Raw genomic sequence first — 8178 nt, 5'->3', positions numbered from 1 at the left:
ATTAGGATACCAAGTGCACAAAAATAGGATCATCACTCCCCGAAAATCAATAGAAACTCACAACAAGTGCAAGTGGACAAGTAGGAAACAAAGCCTAGCACTTGCAACAGGCAAATGGTTGAGCAACATATAAAAGAGGCAACTTAAGAGTAGGCTCAACCAAAATGATGTGTGTGAGTCATGGCAAAGCACTTGAGAAGACTAATGTAAGGATGAGCATTAAGCATCAACATAGTCTAGAATAAATGAGATGCACGGTGCATGACATGTCCTCCCCACACACACCCAACAGGCAACTGGGTTCACAAGCTCACTAAAAAGTGAATTAACAACAAGGCTTGCGACCACCCATGGTGAAGATAGAAGATCAAATCCTCATCAAGACGAGGGATACCAATTAAGATGGAAAAAGCCTCGTAGAGACAAGCAAGAGGAAAATAATCTTCACCACAAAAGAGTGCATCAAGATGCAACGAGATAAGACCCGCACTCAAGGCAAAAGCTTTCACTGTCGTGGTTCTAAGTCTGACAGTTATGTAGGGGGGTAAGTATGGAGAGGCAAGATCTTAGCTATGGAGAAGTTGTAAGCACACGAGGTTTACGAGTTCAGGCCCTTCTCGGAGGAAGTAATAGCCCTACGTCTCGGAGCCCGGAGGCGGTCGACTGGATTATGCGTATATGGTTTACAGGGTGCGAACCCTTTACACTGAGGAGGGGGTGGCTTATATAGAGTTCGCCGGACCCCTCCGGCCCTCAGTTATGCAGGGTTTTAAATACATTAAGGTCGGGCGTTACTGGTAACGCCCCTAATAAAGTGCTATGATGGTCATAAAGGCTACTTAATAACCGACCGTTAGCATGCGGAGTGCCTTTAGGTCTCCTGGCCGTCGAGTGGTTTGGTCTTGGTCGAGTGTCTTCGAGTCTGTCGAGTGGAACACCTCCAAGTCGATTGAAAGGTGATTTCTTCTAGAGATGTCCTTGGGTAGGGTAGTTTGGACAGGTCCATGACCCTACCCTAGGTACATAGCTTCGTCATTAGCCCCCGAATGGATCGAGGTTTGAGTGGGGAAGGAGTTGAGAATTTTCCCGACTCATTTTTCATGCCATTAGCATATCTGGTTTCGGATCAATGAATCCTGAGTGATGACAGCAACTTCCTTTTCAGTCGCCTTGATCCATTCTTAGCTTTTTGTCGAGTGAGTTTCTTTACTTGAAAGGCTCCGAGTGACGGTGCGGAGGAGATCTTCGGTCTAACAAGTTGTTCTGCCGCCCGCAGATTTCGCGGGATCCAAATTTTGGGAAGCGCACGGGACGGGGGAAGCCGCAGTAATTGGATGGGATAGAGCGGAGCCGCCTCGATCCCCGCGCCACCTTTTTTGCCACGTATCACGCGTGCGATCGCTACAGGATTTGACAGGGCCGCCCAGGCCTACCCGTCAGCCACTCGGAAGCGGCCTCATATAAGGCGTCGGACCGGGGTCTCTTCAAACGGTGCGTCCCCATCATCTCTTCTCCTCTCCACGCTCCCTCGCCGCGCTCGCTCTCGCCCCAGCGCCACCGCTCCGTGCGCGTTTTGCCGGTGATGATGGGGAAGGAGAAGACGGCGGCTCTAGAGCGGGCGAAGAAGGCGACGGCGAGGTCGAAGGGGAAGGCGACCAGTCGGGGCGGATCCTCCTCGTGAACCGGCCTGCCGAAGGGCTGGATCCAGGGCGACTGGATCCGCTCAACGATCACCCAAGAAGACCTCGACGACCTAGCCGAAGGAGGGTTGATCCCCTATGAATCGGCACGGCTCCTGGGGAAGGAATCTGAGCCTCAACCTCGGGAGGGTGAGCGCGTTCTCCTTGCCACTCACGTCGACCGTGGATTTTCCTTGCCTCCTGTAACACCCCGGATGTAACTTTCCCAATTTGTACTCCAACTCTTGCCGTTTCCGGCGTTAAGTTATTTTATTTTCTTGGGTTCGGGTTCTTTGTCTCCGTGTGTTGTATCGTTGTCATGCATCTCATATCATGTCATCTTGTGCATTGCATTTGCATACGTGTTCATCTCATGCATTCGAGCATTTTCCCCGTTGTCCGTTTTGCATTCCGGCGCTTCGTTCTCCTCCGGTGGTCAATTCTACCTTTCTTTCATGTGTGGGGATTAAACATTTCCGGATTGAACGGAGACTTGCCAAGCGGCCTTGGTTTACTACCGGTAGACTGCCTGTCAAGTTTCGTATCATTTGGACTTCGTTTGGTACTCCAACGGTTAACCGAGGGACCGAAAAGGCCTCGTGTGTGTTGCAGCCCAACACCCCCCCCAATTTGGCCCAAACCCACCTAACTCTGCTCCATCTTCTAGAGTGTTCGATCACGATCGCGTGGCCGAAAACCACACCTCATTTGGACTCTCCTAGCTCCCTCTACCAATAAAACTAGCCCCTCCTCCGAAATTCCGGATCCCCCTCGTCCTCAAACCCTAAATCCCAGATCCGCGCCGGCCGGACACGTCCGCCCCGGCCGGACGCGTCCGCTCCACCGCCCACGCCCACTCCCATGCTGCCACATGGCAAGCCGCCGCCGCCCGAAGCCCGCGCGGCCCGGCCGAGGCCCTCCCGGCCCACGCGCCGCCGCCGCCCGGCTCCCTCGCCCGCCACCGCCTCCCGCCTGCCCGCGCCGTCCGCCGCCGAGCCGCTCCGCCGCTCCCCGCCGCCGCATCGCCGCCCGCTCCGGCGCCGCCCTGCCGCAGCCGCCCGCTCCGGCCCCGAGAAGGAGGCTGGCGAGCTCCACCATCTCCGGCCGTCTCCTCCCCTCGCCCCGGCCTCTTCCTCACCATCTCCGGCCGCCGCACGGCGCCGTTCCGGCGAGTACTCCGGCGAACGCCTCGGGAAGCGTGTAGATCTGGAAACCCTAAACCGGAGGTTGTTTTTCGTCTAAGTCCCTAAAAATTCCGATCCAAGTGCTCATGTTCATAGCCCCTTTACTTTGCATCCATAGCTCCGATTCTTGCATATAGCATATCAAAATGTTCACCTTAGAGAGTACATCATTTCATTTCATTGCATCATTTTCATTTGAGTTCATCTTGATGCCCGAAATATTGTTAGAAGAGGGCAACTTGAGTTAATTGTCAGATCTGCTACTCCGTTTAGGTTTTTTGTCATTTTGCCATGATTAATGTGTGCATGTTATGCCCTGATGCTCTACATATGTTTTGTTAAGGGTTTTGTCATATTTCCAGAGGTGCAACCCATGTATTTTTGTGATGTGTGTGGTGACTAGCACGAGCTTGCAAAGTGGTGCACTTGCTAATTCTGTTTTCAGGGACTTAGCAATTCCACTAAGTCCTTGAGCTGTTTATCTCATGATGCCATATGTTCATGTTGTTTCATAGTGATCCGTGCCTCTTTTGAGGATGATCAGTAAGGATGTTTTGTTAATCTTGTAGTGCTCTATCCATCCATGTCTTTGTTTGCAATTATGGAGCAACCTAGCTTGAGTCAATCGAGCTCTACTTTTGCTACTTCGTGAATCTGGGCAGATTGTCAACTTGTTTGCAATTTTGCCGATGATGTTGTAGTTGATCCGTGCATGCTATGTTATTGTTCTTGCCATGTCTAGCTTGAATTTTGTGTGTTCTTGATAGGTGTATGCTTAGATTATCATGACTTGCTCCGTATTGAGTGCATCAAGCTCGTAAACATGCCTACTTGAGTTATGTTTCAGCATGTGCCAGTTTTCACTAAGTCTGAAAACTGATTATGTTTTTGCCATGTTCACATGCTTGCAATTGTATTTTCTGATCCCTTTTGGCTCAAGGTCACTAAGGGACTTTTGATAAGCTCTTTGAGTATCTCCATGCCATGCTTTACTTTGCCATGTTCAGGTCCTGTAGCATGTTGTTTTGTTGCTCCGAAGAGGGCTACCTGATCTGAAATTCCAGACAAGTGTTAATTTCACTAAGTCTGAGATCTGTTTTACCATTTGCGTTTTTGCCATGCTTGTTTGAACCTGTTAATGGATGAATTGGCCGTAGCTCAGTGCTAGACTTTTGTTAAGCATCTTGTGTGCATCCCTTCCATGTATTTTGTTGTCATGTTTGGGTGTTGTAGCATGTTCATCTCATTGCATTTAGATGGCTACTTGCTGTAAATCGCAGACCGGTGTCATATTTGAATCGCTTTCCATTTCCGAACCGTAACTCCGATTCCGGCGTTCTTTATATCATTTTCAAGCGATTTCATCTCATCTTTCCAGTGGCACCCTTGGATTTCCATGTTGTGGCCAGTTTCATGCATCTCCTATCATATCTTGCATTTTGCATCCCACATCGCATCCCGCATAGCATACCATCTTTGCATTGTGTTGTTTGAGTTTGCACGTGGTTGATTATATCCTTGTTGTTTGTTTGTCTTGTTTGGGTAGAGCCGGGAGACGAGTTCGCTAACGAGGAGCCCGTTGAGTTTGCTTTCGAGGATCCAGTCAACTCTGACAACTATGCAGGCAAGATGATCATACCCTCGAAATCACTACTATCTTTGCTATGCTAGTTTGCTTGCTCTTTTGCTATGCCAATGCTACGATGCCTACCACTTGATTTCAAGCCTCCCAAATTGCCATGTCAAACCTCTAACCCACCATGTCCTAGCAAACCGTTGACTGGCTATGTTATCGCTTTGCTCAGCCCCTCTTATAGCGTTGCTAGTTGCTGGTGAAGATCGGAGGCCGTTCCTTGTTGGAACATTTATTTACTTGGTGGGATATCATTATATTGCTATGTTATCTTAATGCATCTATACACTTGGTAAAGGGTGGAAGGCTCGGCCTCTCGCCTAGTGTTTTGTTCCACTCTTGCCGCCCTAGTTTCCGTCATATCGGTGTTATGTTCCCGGATTTTGCGTTCCTTACGCGGTTGGGTTATAATGGGAAACCCTTGATAGTTCGCCTTGACTAAAGCTTTTCCACCAATGCCCAACCTTGGTTTTACCATTTGCCACCTAGCCTTTTCTTTCCCTTGGGTTCTGCAGACTCAAGGGTCATCATTATTTTAACCCCCCCGGGCCAGTGCTCCTCTGAGTGTTGGTCCAAACTGTCAGCCGCCGGTGGCTACCAGGGGCAACTCTGGGCTGGCCTACCGGAAGTTTAGACAATCTGAGTGTGCCCTGAGAAAGAGATATGTGCAGCTCCTATCGGGATTTGTCGGCATATTCGGGCGGTGTTGCTGGTCTTGTTTTAACCTGTCGAAGTGTCTTGAATTACCGAGATACCGAGTCTGATCGGAATGTCTTGGGAGGAGGTCTATTCCTTCGTTGACCGTGAGAGCTTGTCATGGGCTAAGTTGGGACTCCTCTGCAGGTATTTGAACTTTCGAAAGCCGTGCCCGCGGTTATGGGAAGATGGGAATTTGTTAATGTCCGGTTGTAGATAACTTGAACCTTAATTTAATTAAAATGAATCAACTGAGTGTGTTACCGTGATGGCCTCTTCTCGGCGGAGTCCAGGAAGTGGACACGGTGTTGGAGTAATGTTTGCGCAGGTTGCTCTCTAGTTTCTCGCTCGTGCTTTTCCTCCTCTTCTCGTTCTCTTTTGCGAATAAGTTAGCCACCATACTTGCTAGTCGCTTGCTGCAGCTCCACATATTTACCTTCCCCTACCTATAAGCTTAAATAGTCTTGATCGCGAGGGTGTGAGATTGCTGAGTCCCTGTGGCTCACAGATTACTATTACACCAGATGCAGGGCCTGATGATTCCGCTCCAAGAGACGCGCTTGAGCTCAAGTGGGAGTTTGACAAGGACTCTCAACGTTACTATGTTTCCTTTCCTGATGATCAGTAGTGGTGCCAGTTGGGGGTGATTGGGACCGTTGTCGCATGTTGGGTTATCTTTTATTTTGGCGCCGTAGTCGGGCCATGAGTGTTTGGATGATGTAATGTTATTTATGTACTTGATTGACGTGGCGATTGTAAGCCAACTATGTTATCTCCCCTTTATTATTTATATTACATGGGATGTTGTGAGGATTGCCTAATTTGCGACATATGCCTTCAATGTGATTATGTCTCTAAGTCGTGCCTCGACACGTGGGAGCTATAGTCGCATCGAGGGTGTTACAAGTTGGTATCAGAGCCTTCCCCGACCTTAGGAGCCCCATTGCTTGATCGTTTTTAGTGGCCGAGTTGTGTCTAGAAAAATGTTTTGAGTCGTTTAGGGATTATATATCGGAGAGTTAGGAATTCTTTTTACTTCCCAGTCTCCTCTTCGCTCTGGTAAGGAATCCTGACATAGAGTTTTGACTCTTCTCTTCTCAAATTTCACTAAAAAAAATTTAGGATCATGCGGGTATCTTGGAATCGTTCTGATGGTTTTATGATGAGAACATTGTCTTGGTGCCTCTTGTCAGGGGTTTAGTGGAAGTGTCCCGGGGAGTTGAGCTCTGAGGTGTTGTCATCATAATTTTATCGTTGCAGTTCTGGAGTACCTGAGTTTAGTACACTGGCATCGAAAATCTCTTTTATGCAGTTCGTTGGTGAGATAACCTCGACGCCACCCAGTACTGGGGTGAGAGTTCGGGAGTATCGCCATAACTTGTATAACGGATGCTTTTTGAAGGTTGAGGTAGATGGTTTCCGAAGGTTTCTTGGTTATGTGTTGAAGGATGGATACAGCTGGACGTAGGATTTGCTAGATTTGGGTGAGGTATTATGCTTCCCCTGTATCCCCAACACCTGATTGCATAACCGGAAAGGTTCAGGAGTTTCATAGGTGGGAATTCTAGTAGCTCTAGTCCTTCTTCCACGAATATTGGTTTGAGATTGGGATTTCGTACCGATTATTCGTTCTTGATCCGTACCTTGTTGATTTATTTCTCTACCTTAATTCTAAGTGGCTTCTCAATTTTTGGATATGTGACCATTTCAAGAGGAATGCATTCGTTCATTTTGTTCGGATGTGAAGACTATAAGTTGCAATTTTCATTCCGTTGGATTCAGCTTCAATAATTGTCTGCCTATGTGCTAATGGTGGTCAACCTCTTCAGGATGGCTCCTCCAACGCGCACGACTCCGAATCCTAATCCGCCACCACCACCACCTCCTCCGGAGGCATGGCAAGCTGTGATGGCCGCAACCAATGCAAATACACAGTTGATCATGCAAATTCTTCAAGAGCGCAATCAAGGCCACCAAGGGAATCAAGGCAGCAATCAGAATCACTTTGCTACACTCAACCAGTTCCTTGCTAACAGGCCAAAGACTTTCAGCAATTGTGTTGAGGCAACCGATGCTGATGATTGGCTAGTGGATCTGTGCAAGCATTTCGAGTGCAGTAACGTCAGGCCTGAGGACTTTGTCAAGTTCGCTTCCTTCCAACTCAAAGATCAAGCTGCAGAATGGTTCCAGCAGTACAAGGACTCCAGAGGTGGACGTGTTATCACTTGGGATGATTTCCATCGAGATTTCTGAGCTCATCATATTCCCCAGAGCGTGGTTGAAAGCAAGCGTGAGGAATTCCGCAACCTGAAACAAGGCTCTTTGTCTGTCTATGACTACAACAAGTTGTTTCAGAAGCTCGCCCGCTTTGCCAAGTAGGACGTCGCTGATGAGAAGAGCATGATATATCAGTTCAGGGGTGGTCTCAGAGAAGAAATTCAGCTAGCTCTTGTTCTCTTCGAGCCCTTGAGATACGATGAGTTCTACAACATGGCATTGAAGCAAGAGGCTGCTCAGTTGAGGTGTGATGCTTCCAAGAAGCGAGTCAGAGATGTTACTCCTTCTTCCTCTACTCAAGTGGCCAAGCAACAGAAGTATTGGCTTCCTCCTCCTCCATTCCGTTAGCCGTATCAGCAGAAGAGCAAAGGTGGCAGTGGTCCTTCCCACCCACCCAACCCTGGCTTTCAGAACAAGACTTCGTCTCAAGCTCCAAGATCGAGTGTTCTGTATCACCGTCCGCTTTCAGAGGTCACGTGCAACAAGTGCCAACAGAAGGGTCACTATGCCAACAAGTGTTTCAACCAGAGGCGTCTTCCTCCTCCTCCTGTCAGATCGGCAAGTACAGCTGTGGTCAAGCATAACCCCAAGTACGCCAAGGTCAATATGGTGAATGCAGCTCAGGCAGAGGATTCATCAGATGTCATCATGGGTAACCTTCCTGTTAACGATGTTCCTGTAAAAGTTCTTTTTGACACTGGTGCATCGC

The sequence above is a fragment of the Triticum urartu genome, chromosome 5 (genome assembly GCF_003073215.2).
Source record: "Triticum urartu cultivar G1812 chromosome 5, Tu2.1, whole genome shotgun sequence".
In the NCBI taxonomy this organism is placed as follows: domain Eukaryota; kingdom Viridiplantae; phylum Streptophyta; class Magnoliopsida; order Poales; family Poaceae; genus Triticum; species Triticum urartu.
This window is presented reverse-complemented; position numbering follows the sequence as displayed.